We start from the raw sequence: 14,652 nt of genomic DNA, 5'->3' as shown, positions 1-14,652 counted from the left end.
TTTATTTTAAAAAGGTATATGGAATTCCAAAGGAACCTGCATTTATAAAGAATGTGTATATGCCTCTTAAATAGCCTAACAGGGAAGAGATGGTTAATGGGATAATGCAAAGATCAGATGGACAGCAGAAAACCCCACAGGCCAGGCTCCCCTCCACGGCAGTGGGGCATGGACCCTGCCTTGGCCCTTTTAGGTAAGAGGCTGTTTAATTTCTAGCTTTCTTGGAGACCTGGTCGTGAGAAGCCCTGCCTGTCTGTGTAATATTGTGAAGACATGGCCAGCAAATCCTGAAGACAAACTCTGACCCTGCATTATCTGCGATTAAATCCTCCAAAATTACAGCAGCATGGCCACCTCTGCATTGATTTTTCAGGCATGTTTAAAATTACGTCGCCTGTTAACTTGTGTGTACAAATAGGCAAAGAAAATCCCCCCAAATCATGCCACGTGGTTGAGGATTTATGAAACATGCAGGCAGGATAAATATTTCCTCTTAAAAAAATTAGACAACGGATAAATTGCCATTACAACGCAATAAGGCAGTTTAGCTCCATTTAGCAACTAAGTCAATGTTTAGCCAAGCCATGATGCAAGCGCCTTATTAAAATCCCAGTGGCTCTGGTGTGTCTGAGGTGGGAAAAAAAGGTTAAACTGCATATCAACTACTGAAGGGAGCGGAAAGGCTGTGGAGCCCAATTAAACCTTCAGCACGGCTGGCTCATAAACACTTGCTACTTCATTCCCCCCGGAACGCACAGCCAGGCGGCTGGAGCGGGGACCCGGCAAGAACCTTTTCATGCAGCTCTGCCACTGCGCCTGGGGTCTGGCCGAGTCCTCATGGGTGAGAGGCAACACGCTCCCTCTCTATTAATCATCATCTCGCTCTCAACACCTGGGACTGGCTCCAACTCCCCCGGCTGCTATATTGACAATATTCCCTGTTGATTTCCTCATTTTCTCAGCCAAGGCTAGACTGACCTCTTTAAAATTCTTTATAAACGTCAGTAATTGCTGCATCCAACTTCAATTCATTACTTTCCCAGGCCTCATGTATTTTGATGATATGAAAGTTGACCACATTTACATGCAAATTGAAGTTTTATATTAATAAGGGCCAGTGAAAGGAGATCGCATGGTAATGCTCCATGATGACTTTTAAATACATTTGCCCATGTCTCGACTGGCATTAGCATGGTCAGACCATGAGGAAATCATGTTGGTCTGATTGCAATTTTGTTTTCCAATTGAAAGTACAATTTCATCAGGTTTCCCTGTCATTTCTAATAATGACTTAAGTTTGCTTTGCTAAATTGGAGAATTTCTCCGGCCTTCGGATGGGCTGGGAAACAGGTGAGGCGGCAGCTGCTTCTGCGTGAAGTGCTTCATTACGGGCGCGGGCAACCGTCCGTCCCACGAGGCTGCTTTGATGACAGGGGCAAAATTACTGAAGGCGCCACTCCACGCAGTGGAGATTGATGATCTTAAGCACATTAACTTTATCATAAAACTCGGAAAGCCCAACGTTTTGTGTGCTCACACACTCCACTTTTTAATACAATAATCAGTGGATGCTTCATCTCCCCAGTTGCAAGTTTGGTGATTTTCATCACAGCTCATCCATTTGTATTCTGTCTTGCTAAAAGGAGCTGACTTTCTTTTCCTTTCTTCAAAGGGGATTTTCTGTATCCAGCAAGAGGAGTGTGATGCCTCCGCATCATCATGCATAAGACTACAAAGTAGATCTTCAACAGGGACAATTTTTCCAGACTTACCTCCCATTAAATTGAATGTGGATTGTGTTCCTACAGTCCACCCAGATTTGTCAAGGTGCTGAATGGAAGTTACTGAAAAAATCCTCAAAGGTTAGAGTAGTAGGAGAAGCAAACTGCAAGGATGTGTAGTAGAAAATACAGAAATGTTGAACAAAAAGGACAGTCATAGAGTTTTTCCTTGACTCAGTTTACACAGTGAGGGTGTACCTTGTGTTCACCTCAAAACTTGCTCTCAAAAAAACAAACTTGCTCTCAGGTCCACTAATTTATGAGTTTTTGATGGCTTCATCATTTGTGTCTTGCAGTATAATGATTTTCTGGGTAAATATTTTCTGGATGATATTCCAGGTAAAAAATTCACCACCAGCCATCATAGGTCTGGTCTCCCTAGCAAAGAGCCTTAACACGAGTCACTTGATTTAGATAGTTCAGTAAACTTCTAATCAACAAGTTCTTCATGTATTTCATTTTATTTGCATTGTCTTTTTCTCTGAGTAGAGAAGACGCTGGTAGCAAGTTGAATGTGAGAAAGGCCACAGTAGGATTCCATTGTCTCTGACCAGTACAAATATTTACCCAGAGAACTAGCAACATTCACACCTCCCATGTTCAACTGGACCCTTTGGCAACCTCAAGATAAGCATGATGCATTTTATGAATGAGTCCAATAACAAGCAGGTGCAAGGGCTATCTATGTCAGAACAGAGAGAGAAAAGATGGCTTGTCAGTTGACATGTTTCTGGTTTCAAAGTGAGATTAAGCCCAATACGTACACTGTTGTTTGTTTACGTATTTTTTTTTTAAATCTTAGTGATTACAAAGATGTATCATAGAAATGACATAAGCTGTGCCATGGCAAAAACACATGTTCTGGGTAAAGATGGAGCCTTACTAGAGCCTCCGGGGACAGGGGAAATGGAGATGCTTTGAGGATTTACGAGAAATGTTTAATGATTGAATACAATGTGCGCGTGGATTGGAAAAATGTATTTCATTCTTTCAAAGTGCTGGTAAGTCACCAGCAAAGAATTGTACTTTATAGTAAGTCACATAACAGAAAAATCACTTAGAGAAGTGAGGATTGGTTGTTTTATTTGTTTAAATTTGTGCTGGGGATGAGAGGGGAGGCCTGGAAGCACAAAAAGAGAATTTCGACTTTTGTTTTGTTTATTTCAGGGACTTTAATTCTCCTTGTTGTCATGGTCAGTTACTCAGAAGATGACTTTTCTAAGAAGTAAACAGTAGATACTCATAGAGCAATCACCATCTAAATCTCTCTTTTCACCTTTTTCTCTCCTCAAAGCAATGTAAAACCAATTTAAAAACTTCTTAACCAGAAGCCCGATATATATAAACACAGAAACAGCAGCTCTAATGAAAGCTGGGGTGTGGGGTGAGTCACCCCCCATTCCCTGCTCCTCACCAAATAGCCCCTGGTAGGAAGTGGACAGAGGAGATCAGATCCCAGGTGGAGCCCGTAATTCGGGCTGAACACTGAGGGGGAGCACAACATTGGGGTGCGGGACAGGGCACCCTTCTCCTCTGTGTGTGGGGGATGGCAACAGAAGGTTCTTTGCTGGCATCAAAATTGCGGGTGTGTGGCCAGGTGCAGTGGCTCACACCTGTCATCTCAGCATTTTCAGAGGCTGAGGCAGGAGGATTACTTGGGTCCAGGAGTTCGAGACCAGCCTGGGTGACATAGGGAGACATCTTGTCCTCAAAAATATAAATAAATAATTAGCCGGGTGTGGTGTTGTGTACCTGTGGTCCCAGGTACTCAGGAAGCTGAGGCAAGAGGATCATCTGAGGCTGCAGTGAGCCATGATTGTGCCACTGCACTACAGCCTGGGTGACAGAGTTGAGACCCTGTCTCCCCACCCGTCAATGGAAATTGTATGTGCTTTCTTCATCATAGGGTAGAATTCAAAGGGACTCAAAACGGAAACATCCACATGGTAGAAATATGTTGGCCATGTTTTTTTTTTTTTTTCTTATTTCTTCTACCATTAATTCCCTACCCATCCCCCATCTCCCCCCTACCCCCGAGCGCGCACGCACACACACACACACACACACACACACACACACACGCTAAGACATTTCATGGGCTAAGTGTGACAGGAAATCATTCTAAGAGAACAATGTCAACTAATCCTCCCAATAACTTATGCTTTCCTAGATCACTGAGGGAATTTAAGAGATGGAAGGGCCTCTGGACAGTCACCCTCATTGCTCAGATATATTATTTAGTAATAAAACTCATAACCCATTGCCTAAACTTTTAAGTGTTTCCATGTCCGTTACCTCATTTTGCTTTTATAGCACCCCTGTGAAATGTGTAGTATTGCTGTAATTAGCCTCTTCTTCTTTTTCTTTTTCTTTTTTTTTTTCTGAGGCAATTAAGGACAGCAACAGGCACAGGCAGCTACAGGACTGAAGCCAGGCCTCTGGTTTATTGCTGTCTTTATTCCCTTGCAAAGTTAACAGCTGCAAGACAAGGGTTGTTTTATTTTTGGCTCTACTATCAAGATAATTGTGTCTCTCCCCATTTGACTTTCTATTTTACAGACCATAAGAGAAAGCCAAACTTCTTTATTTTTTGGGGGGAGGGGTGGTTAATTTATCCCAGTTGCCCACTGATGTTGATCATGGACATTGGAAAGGCTGGTTAACTCTTTAAACCTTTCCCTGTGTGGAAGCAGCAGCTGATTTGAATATTTTGTTTTAGTCAGGTAATTCAACTTATGCAAAATAATTCAATTCTATGAAAAAATAAAATATTCTAACCACTTGGTAGAAAACAACTGAAATGATTATTCCTTGTAAGATTCCACAGGACAGTGACTTATCACGGCCTACACTGTACACATCCCTGCATACTTGCCCTCCTTGGATGTAAACTCGGAAGAACCATTGGTTAATTACATGGCTCTGTCATTATCTGTCTATTTATCTATCTATCTATCATCATCATCTTTTCAGAGATAGAATCTCACTCTGTCACCCAGGCTGGAGTGCAGTGGTGCCATCATAGCTCACTGCAGCCTCAAACTTCTGGGCTCAAGTGACCCTCTTACCTCAGCCTCTCAAATAGCTGGTATTACAAACACACTTGCACAGGTCCACAACGTACCTGGCTAATTCTCTGTTGTTGTTGCTGTTGTTGTTGTTGTTGTTTTGAGGAACTACCATTCCATTTTTCACAGTGGCTTACCATGTCACCTTCCTGCCACCAGTACATGAGAGCTCCTATTTCTTGACATCCTCACCAACTTTCTTTGTCTTGAATAATAGTCATCCCAATGGAGGTGAAGTGGTATTTTATTGTTCTTCAGTTGCATTTCCCTAATGCTTAGTGATGATGAGCACCATTTCATGTGTTTCTTGGCCATTTGTATGTCTTCTCTGGGGAAATGTCTATTCAAGTCTTTTGCCCATTTTTTAAAAATCGGGTTGTTTGTTTTTGTTATTGAGTTGTAGGCAGTTTTATATATTCTAGACTGTTTTTTCTTTATTAATATATAATTTACAAATGTTTTCTCCCTTTCTGTGGGTGGCCTTTTTCCTCTATCATTTATGTCCTTCGTTGAACAAATTTTTAAATTTTAATAATGGAGGGCCTAAAGCCCAATTTGTCTACTTTTTCTTTTATTACTCATGTTTCTGGTGTCACATCCAAGACATCTTTGCCAAATCTAATGCTATGAAGCTTTTTCCCTATGTGTTCTCCACCGTTTTATAGTTTTGCTCTCATGTTTAGGTCTTTGATGCATTATGAGTTAATTTTTACATATGATGAAAGGTAAGGGTCCAGGTTCGCGAGGGTTTTTCTTGTTTTTTGTTTTGTTTTTTGTTTTTGGAAAGTGGATATCCAGTTTCCCCAACATCATCTTTTGAAAAAACTGTCCTTTCCCCATTGACTGGTCTTGGCACCCTTGTCAAAAATCATTTGACCTTATATATGAGGGTGTATTTCTGGGATCTCTATTTGATTACCTTGGTCTATATGTCAGTCTATGCCACAGCACACCACACTGTTTTGATTACTGTAGCTTTGTAGTAATTTTTGAAAGCAGGAAGTGTGGGACGTCCACATTTGTTATTTTTTGAGATTGTTTTGACTGTTTGGAGTCTCTTGAAATTGCACATTATTTGTAGGATAATTTTTTTATTTCTACAAAAAAAGTTGAGATTTTGATAGAGATTGAATGGAATCTATAGATCACTTTTACAATGTATTGACTTCTTAAGTTTTCCAATCTCAACAATGAACATGTCACCATTTATTTGTTTTTAACTTCTTTCTGCAATGTTTTATAGTTTTCAGAGTATTAGTGTTAAGCCTCCTTGGTTAGGTTTATTTCTAAGTATTTTATTCTTTTAAATACTTTTGCAAATAGAATTGTTTTCTTAATTTTCTTTCCAGATTGTCTATTACTAATGTAAAAAACACAACTGACTTTTGTGTGTTGATTATATATTCTACAACTTTGCTGGGTTCATGTATTAGTTCTGACAGGTGTGTGTGTGTGTGTGTGTGTGTGTGTGATCTTTTAGCTTTTTGACATTTAAAGTCATGTCATCATCAAGTAAGTCTGTTCTTCCGATTATGAACAATTATACTTATTTATTGAAAGTAATCTTGAGCCTGTCTGAAAATAAGTGAAAGGACACTACCAGTTCCTTCTGGATCACCCTGCTTTTGGGTGGGAAGAAATTCACCATCTCAGAGATGCACTCTCCACACTCGTAGTAACTGGCATTATATTCAGACATCTTTAATGGTGTAACTGGTTGATTCTTTTCATTTATGGCTTGTATTCACGTGTTTGTCTTTCTGCCCCGGTGCCTGCCATATATAAATGAATTTTAAGCCATTTCAAATATGCTGAATGGTTCTTCTTGGCTTTGTTTCCCACAGATACAGGCCAGGGGGCAAACGTCCAGCTTGCAGCACTCACTTTGCAGATCCAGTTCGAATTATTTGTATTGACGCTGTCTGCTCTCTCCGCTTTCTCCTTGAAATGACGAGGAAATGAGTACAGTGGACACTGGCTTCTGTGTCCCCAGCTCCCCCCAAGCCGTGGGCTGCTACATCAAAGGTCTGCAGTGGGCTGCCCTTCCCATAATATTTCAATTTAAGCACCGACTCACTTCCGTGGAATCACATCTCATTCACGCTGTGGCCTTTGCAAGAGACAGGGATCATTATGGAGCAAGCACTTAGGAAAAACAGATTACACCCTGGCCCCGAGCAGCCAGGTAAGGGGACGCATGGAGGGAGACGTGTCCCGAGGAACAATCAGGAGAAGTGGGGGCTCCCGGGAGATGTTGGGGCCAGGGTAGGGTAGGAACCCCGGCCACTCCAGATTGTCAGGCTGGAGTCAAGTGCATCCCCATTGTCACCTCTGACTCCCCACCTTGCTCTCAGAAGCCGCCTCTCTGCTTGTCTCTGGTTAGTGCAGTAAAGGCAATTCCCCTGTGCTTTCAGGTCCGAGATGATCCTATTCTCTTTAGATTTCCCTTTATCCATTCTTATTTTTAGTCTTTTCTACACACACAGGATGGACCTGGACGCACATTATGCAGACCGCTATTCTGCAGGCCCTGCCTTTAAATTGCATTCATTGGTTTAGACAGACCCTCCAGTGAGGAAATAGAAATCATCTTTTGTTTGTTTGTTTTATTTTCTCTCCAGCCTCTGCAGTTCGCAGCCTAATAATTTCATTTTAAAAGGAACACCTGTCATGATGGTTTGCTCTATTTACCATTAAAACGGGAAGAAAGAACCTTATTAAATCTCCAGCTAGAACAAGGCTCCTCCTTTTCTTCGCCTTCCTTCCTTTCTCTTTCTCTCCTTCTTTTTTTCTTGCTGTCTTCCTTCTTGTCTTCCTGTCTTTTCCGCTCCCTCTGCCCGTGGCATTGTGTGTGCTGGATATCGCCAGGATGTGGCTCAGTCCCTTCAGGAAAGGTCCGGAAGTTTGGTCAGCAGGGTCTTGTCTTGGTTCCCTTTGGATAACTATGACCTTTTGACGTGGGCGCATATGTGATTATTTGAATGGATGAATTTATAATACTTGAATAACCAGTTCGTTTCGGCAAAAATTGTGATTTTAGAGAGAAAAAAAACACTTGAGAACTATAGACTCCAGCAAAGGTTCATATTTACAGTATTTGGAAACACACTGGGCCTGATGTTACGCAGCCTAACTGTGGATCCCAGGCTTCACCTATGCCTAGGTTGTACCCTAGATGCTGCAGGGACATGGTGCCTGCTCTGGAGAACGAGCAGCTTCCACAGTGCCCAGGAGCCAGAGTTTCCAACCCAGACTCAGGAGCGAAAGTCTGTCTCTTCCGTTTCTGGGACCTGGAAGTATTTGCACGACTTTCTGGGCCTCAGGTATCCCATTGCCCACCAGGAATTACCCTCCTCCAGGATCATGGTCAGGATGACCAGAGATGGTGATGCTTAGCCTGCAGTAAGTGCTCTGTGAATATATAAACCGTCATTTTAAATCACATGCGCTGACCTGTTTCCTTTAAAGGGTCCACTGAAAATCCCATATGATTAATTGTAGCTTTGATTGATGAACTGGCTGGAGGAGTCCACAAATTGTGCTTCTGCAGTGTAGGGCTCATGCAGTGTGGGCCACCTGAGGAGCTGGGGTCGCACTGTATGTTCACCCCCCGTGACCCCATCCCCTGCCCACAGGTGTATTCTCCCCACCATCCCCCCATGTCCCCATCACCTGCCCATAGGTGTATTCTCCCCACCATCCCCCCATGTCCCCATCACCTGCCCATAGGTGTATTCTCCCCACCATCCCCCCATGTCCCCATCACCTGCCCATAGGTGTATTCTCCCCACCATCCCCCCATGTCCCCATCACCTGCCCATAGGTGTATTCTCCCCACCATCCCCCCATGTCCCCATCACCTGCCCATAGGTGTATTCTCCCCACCATCCCCCCGTGACCCCATCACCTGCCCTCAGGTGCACTCTCCCACCATCCCCCCTGTGTCCCCATGACTTGCCCACAGGTGTATTCTCCCCACCATCTCCATGACCCCATCACCTGCCCACAGGTGTATTCTCCCCACCATCTCCATGACCCCATCACCTGCCCACAGGTGTATTCTCCCCACCATCTCCATGACCCCATCACCTGCCCACAGGTGTATTCTCCCCACCATCTCCATGACCCCATCACCTGCCCACAGGTGTATTCTCCCATCATCCCCCCATGACCCCATCACCTGCCCTCAGGTGCACTCTCCCACCATCCCCCCTGTGTCCCCATGACTTGCCCAGAGTTGTAGTCTCCATGACCCCATCTCCATGACCATCTCCATGACCCCATCACCTGCCCACAGGTGTATTCTCCCCCACCATCCCCCCTGTGACCCCATCACCTGCCCACAGGTGTATTCTCCCCACCGTTCCCCCGTGTCCCCATCACCTGCCCTCAGGTGCACTCTCCCACCATCCCCCCTGTGTCCCTATCACTTGTCAGAGTTGTGGTCTCCTCACCATCACCCTGTGACCCCATCACCTGCCCACAAGTTTACTCTCCCCACCATCCCCCCTGTGTCCCCATCACCTGCCGACAGATGTAGTGTCCCCACCATCCCGCCGTGCGAGCCCATTACCTGCCCACAGGTGTAGTCCCCCTTCCGTGAGCCCACCACCTGGCCATGTCATCCTCTGTTGCCCATTCTATTGGCCTCTGAGTGGTCCTGGCTGATGGCTGAGGTTTCCATGCCCCTGGGAGGTCTCGGGTATCCAGGAGGGAGGGGCTTGCTTCAGTTGCCCTGGTCTTCACAACCCGGCTGTAACTCAGTCTTTCACATTTTCGTTCTTTCCTTCTCTGAGGAGGTTGGCAGAGAAATTACAGAAACTCAGTGGAGATGGTTGTGTTCATGAACTTAATTCTTTCCTGGTGTACAAATAGGTGTTTGCTTAACATCTCCCTGTGAACGTCTCTCTTCACCTCCTTACTGGACCCATCCTTCACACAGCTCCTCTTCCACCAGCATTCCAGAGAGTAAGAGGACAGCAGCAGTGTCCTCTAAGAAGTCAGTCATTTGGGGTTTTGAGGAGAACTTTTAAGAGATGCGTGTGTTTTATGTTTAGAACACACACCAAAAATATTTCAGTTTTAGGACCCTGGAAGACTCTTTACAAAAAGTTTTCTGCCCCCACACCCTCCACCCCCGGCCCCCGCTCCTGAGTCTTGTTCCATCTATGCTGTAGAGAAGGGGTTCCTGGGAGCCATCCCATAGGACCTGCCCTTAAACAATGTTGTGTTCGAGTCATTCAGCTGTTCAGAGGAAAGTGCTTGGTGAGGCAGAATCACCAGTGGACACAGTGAACCCACTCTGGCCATGTATACACGGCTCCAGGCCACACCTGTCTTAGCAGCAGAGGCGGAGGCCAGGGAAGCTCTTCAGGTAATTCAGACCAGGACAGATATTCCCATTCCTCATTTGAAACTTGTATTTTTTCCATGTCCTTAGGTTGCTATTTTTAGTTCTCCACATTCCTAGAAATCATGCAGCTGGAGTTCATGACAGTATTCTCTCAACATGTGATTCAAAGACAGAGACTGTTTCCCACCCATCAGTTCTCACACTGCCCTATTCTGCAGCTTCACCATCCCTGCACTAAGAAGGCAGGCCCTGCACCCCCTGCACCCAGCCGCTGGGGTCCTCGGGCTTATAGATAGAAAACTCAGGAATGAGTATGTTTCCCCATGATGTGCAGTTTAGCCTAGAAACTATACAGAGCGGGGGTCCCTGCTGGCATTCCTTCTTTGTACTAGTACAGCTTCGGAAAGCACTGGTTCTCTGAGGTGCGCTCAGCTGCATCTGGAAGGTGCAGTGTGCACGGCAATGCCACTTGACACCAAGGTGTGAGCATTTGAGCTGTGCTGGAAGGTTCTCCATGGATTGGTGCCCACCCTGGGGGGTCCTGTGCCGTGCACTTGAGGAGGCTATGGTGGTGAGGAGAGACTCTAGAGCAACCCACACTCCTGATAAGTCAGATAAGAGTGCATCCTCTAGGCAAGTTTATATTGCAAATTTAAAGAAATGAACCAAGACGTAGCGAGGGCACTGAGCCAGGACTGAGAGTCTGGGTCTTGGGTGGCTTTGGGTCATTACGCCCTCCCGAGTGGATTGCTCTAAGCCTTGTTTATTTGTTAATGTGAAGAGTTGGATGGAATTGCCTTTGCTCTAAAATATTTTATTCTGCCTAAAGTCTCTGGGTCAGCAAACACATGCCACAGGGCTTCTCTCTCCGCATGGGAATGCACACCTGAGTAGGGAGGCTGGCCAGCCCATGCTCCCCCAGTGGGGTGGGTGTTAGCTGGCTAGGGCTGCTGGAACAGAGGTGATTCAACCACATAAATGTATTTTCACAGCCTGGAGGCCTGAAGCCCCAGATCACGGTGCCACAAGGCCAGGCTCCCTCTGAGGGCACTAGGGAGGACCTGTGCCCATCCTCTCCAGCTCCTGGTGGTTCCTTGGCTTATGGCAGCAAAGCTTGCACCTTCACATGGCACTCTCCCTTTATGTGCATGGATGTGTCCAATTTTCCTTTTCTATTGGGGCCCCAGCCGTACTGGCTTAGGGGCCCATCCTACTCTAACAGGACCTTGTCTGAACTCATGACATCTGCAAGACTCTGTATCCAAATAAGAGCACATTCTGAGATGCTGGGGGTTAGGACTTAAGCACAGAAAATTTGTGGGGAGGTACACAGTTCAATCCATCTGGAAAGTAGATAACCATGGCAGTGTGGAAAGAGGTGTGTGGGTACAGGCAGGAGGTGGCCTCACTGGTGAAACTGTGCATAGCCCCACAAGGTGGTGGCTGAGTATGGAAGGCACTGGAGCTGCCCCGTGATAGGGAAGGGGCAGTGTGGCCAGCAGCCTCATCTGCCTTTGTCATCACTGAGTGGGGCCAGGAGGGCAATGCTACTCTTCCCCTCACACCTTCTATAGGCAAGTTGGCCAGGTGTCAATGCAGCCAGGTGACACGGCTGCCTGGAGGGCCGGAGCAGACAGCCCCATGGAGGCTCTAGGAGACAGACGGGGAGGCCTCAGCTATCCAGGAGCTGAAGTGAGCAGCAGAGGGCGCTGGGGGAGATGCGCCCTTGCACCAGGCCCTGAGCGCCCCAGCGCGCTTCCTTGCCTTGACTTTCCTCACTGGGAACCCAGGCCTGGAGTCCATATGAAGCCTCAGCCCAGGGGAGGGTCCACCTGTCCAGCAGGCTCCCACCATCCAGCTTGCCCTGGGTGGTGCCCTCAGAGGTGCCTGGGCATGGGCCACCTCGGGGATTCTGGAGGGGCCTCCAGACAGTGCGGCCACGAGCAGTCCTCTGCTTCTCAGCACCTAAGACGGGACCAGAGCACAGCACTGAACACATTTTAGTTCTGTTTTAGTTCAAGTGCTGCTTGCTGAATTTCCCTGAACTCTGAGAAGAGCCCGATGCAGAGGAAGCGTCAGAGATCTGTATGTTTTCTCATCTGGGCCAAGTGTTTTCAACGGTTTCAAAAGTTGGCATTCACTGAATTTCAGCTCCCCTTGGCTTGATCTCTCATACAAAGGTTCTCAAATTCCCTAAAAATAGGAAATAATTTTCTCACTCAACAAACAACTTTTCTGTCACCATGAGAGGATTCCCAGCCCTGCCCCGCAAAGCGTGTTTTCAGTATCACGTCCTTTCACCAGCGCAGCAATTATGAAGCCACCTGCTGCAAAAAAAGTTAGTGTTCTAACTCTCAGAAAGCTGAAAGCCGCCTTCAGAAAAGTATTTTCAATGCATTCTAGACACATGCACAGGCGCGCCTTTGCCAGGGCTCCCCTGGACGAGCAGCCCTCCTGAAGTGGGGATGGAAGCAGCTCCCACAAGAGTCCTTTATTAGGAACCCTCAGAAGAGAGAGGGGGCGAGCAGGGCTGTGGTGGGTTTCTCTCCTCCAGGTGGTAGCCTGTACGTTTTGTTGTTATTGTTGTTGTTGTTTTTGAAAAGGGTTTTTCCTTGTGAGCAGTCTCCAGTTTCTACTCAGATGTCTGAGATATTTGCTGTGAGTCTACCATGAACCAACCCCTGTCCTAGAGAGGTACCCCTGGGGGCATTCCCCAGCGGGGAGAGGGCCCTCCCCAAAGGGAAATTTTGCACTGGTTTGGTGTGTGCTTGGCAGGGGGGGCTCAGCACGGGGGTCCCAGGGCAGCTGTTTCTCTGTGGAGGGGATGCCCCCGAACTCCCAAGGCTTCTGAATGGCGTGGGGGTGGAAGGGGCAATGTGGGCAGGAGGAGCGCTTTTTCTGTGCCCACAGACCCTAAAAGGCTGGAGGATTTATTCAACACATACCTGTTAGTGTGTGTGTTAGCCAACACATACAGGTAAGGCTCTGTTCTCCTGGAACACAGCGCACAACATAAAAACAAACAATCCTGCCCGCCTGGAGCTGCCATCGGTGTGTGGGGGGTGCAGGTCATCAGTAACGGAGTGAGCTGACTCCCCTGGGGTCCTTTGTGCCACAGGACTGGAGAAGGATCACTGCGGGGAGGCACAGCGGGTCTGGGTGTATAATGGTTGTGCTCATTGTTAACTAGGGTGGCGAGACACTCACATGACAAAGAAAGGCGACTTTGCACAAAGGCTGTGACCTAGAAACAGTCTGAGGGTGTTGAGGGAATGACCTTCGGGACGCAGGGAGGAGCAGGCATGGGAGCCTGAGTTTGGGTTTGGAGCATCTGGGAGAAGCCAGGAGCTAGTGGAGGGGCAGGTGTGGGAGGATAGGTGAGGAAAGGCCAGGGCCTGGGGGCCACGTGACCTTCTTCCCTGGGGAAACAGGGGCTATGGAGGGTGCAGGAGGAGCACCAAGCTCTGCGTCCTGTTTCTAGAGGACCTTGGGCTGAGAACAGGTCATGGAGACAGAGACATGGGAAACCCTGGCTGGGAGGGGACAATGACAGTTATAGGAGATGGCCCTGGATAGGCCCAGGTAGGAGCAGGGAGGTTTCAGGAAGGGGTCTGTGGCCCCCTCAGGAGGGCCCAAGGCTCTGGACAGATGTTCCCCCTCAGAGGCTTGGAGTAGATCCACGCTGTGCGGCATCATTTTGACAGTCTGGGCCAGAATCTTTGGGAACAACACCCCACAATGATGCCGTATTATCTATGTCCAGTTGTTTCCTGGCAGAGAAGTCAAAGTCATCATTTTTTAAGAATGGATTTATCATATAACAGAGAACATATTAGTGAATTACAGATGAAAACAGAAAACAAAGGGCAGTGTGTAAAATACCAGAATGTTTATTAGACCATGCTCTGGATTCAACATAGGCTATGTAAAAGCATCACTTTAAAGCCCTCCTTTTCTCTTCTTTTTTTAAAAAATTTACCTTTATCCATCATCTTCAAGAACATCCATCCCATATATCACCTTTTTTAAAAGGGGGGATTACATTTCCCAGGCGCAGCCAAGACCACGAATAAGCTGTTGAAATTCTCTGTGTTCTTGATTCGGCTCTAAGACTTTGGGTCATTGTCTTTATTATAAGAATTATACACAAATCCCTGCACATGAAATGTTTAGACTTCCATTTTTAATTATTCATGAAATGTGCAGAACATGGTCCAATGCACACTTGAGCAAAATTCGCTAATGCCTCTGAACAAATCATAAACACCTCACCAGGGTGCCTGGGATGCAAGGCTCTCCGCTAATAGGTGCTTTATTATAATCTGCTCTTGGTACGTAGGCAGTGAATTCATGGCTGCTGTCCCCAGCACCCAGCCACTGTGACTTCGCCACGATCTCACCCCTGCAGGAGTTACGTTCAGCAGCCTTCACAGGCTGAATGTTAACCCCA

General features: G+C 46.6%; 1 long non-coding RNA gene across 1 annotated transcript in view; it reads left to right on the top strand.

Annotated features, from left to right (window-relative positions):
- LOC144341215 (uncharacterized) overlaps nucleotides 1–12,446 on the top strand; it is a 117,456-nt gene extending 105,010 nt beyond the window's left edge. Inside the window, exons 3-5 of the long non-coding RNA XR_013418090.1 lie at nucleotides 6,694–7,034; nucleotides 8,013–8,251; nucleotides 10,290–12,446. This is a non-coding gene — a long non-coding RNA (uncharacterized LOC144341215). The remainder of the gene's footprint in view (nucleotides 1–6,693; nucleotides 7,035–8,012; nucleotides 8,252–10,289) is intronic.
- Nucleotides 12,447–14,652: the final 2,206 nt, after the last annotated feature.

This window comes from Macaca mulatta, chromosome 6 (assembly GCF_049350105.2).
Source record: "Macaca mulatta isolate MMU2019108-1 chromosome 6, T2T-MMU8v2.0, whole genome shotgun sequence".
Classification (NCBI taxonomy): domain Eukaryota; kingdom Metazoa; phylum Chordata; class Mammalia; order Primates; family Cercopithecidae; genus Macaca; species Macaca mulatta.
Note: the sequence above shows the minus strand (reverse complement) of the source record. Positions and strands in the feature narration are given on the sequence as shown.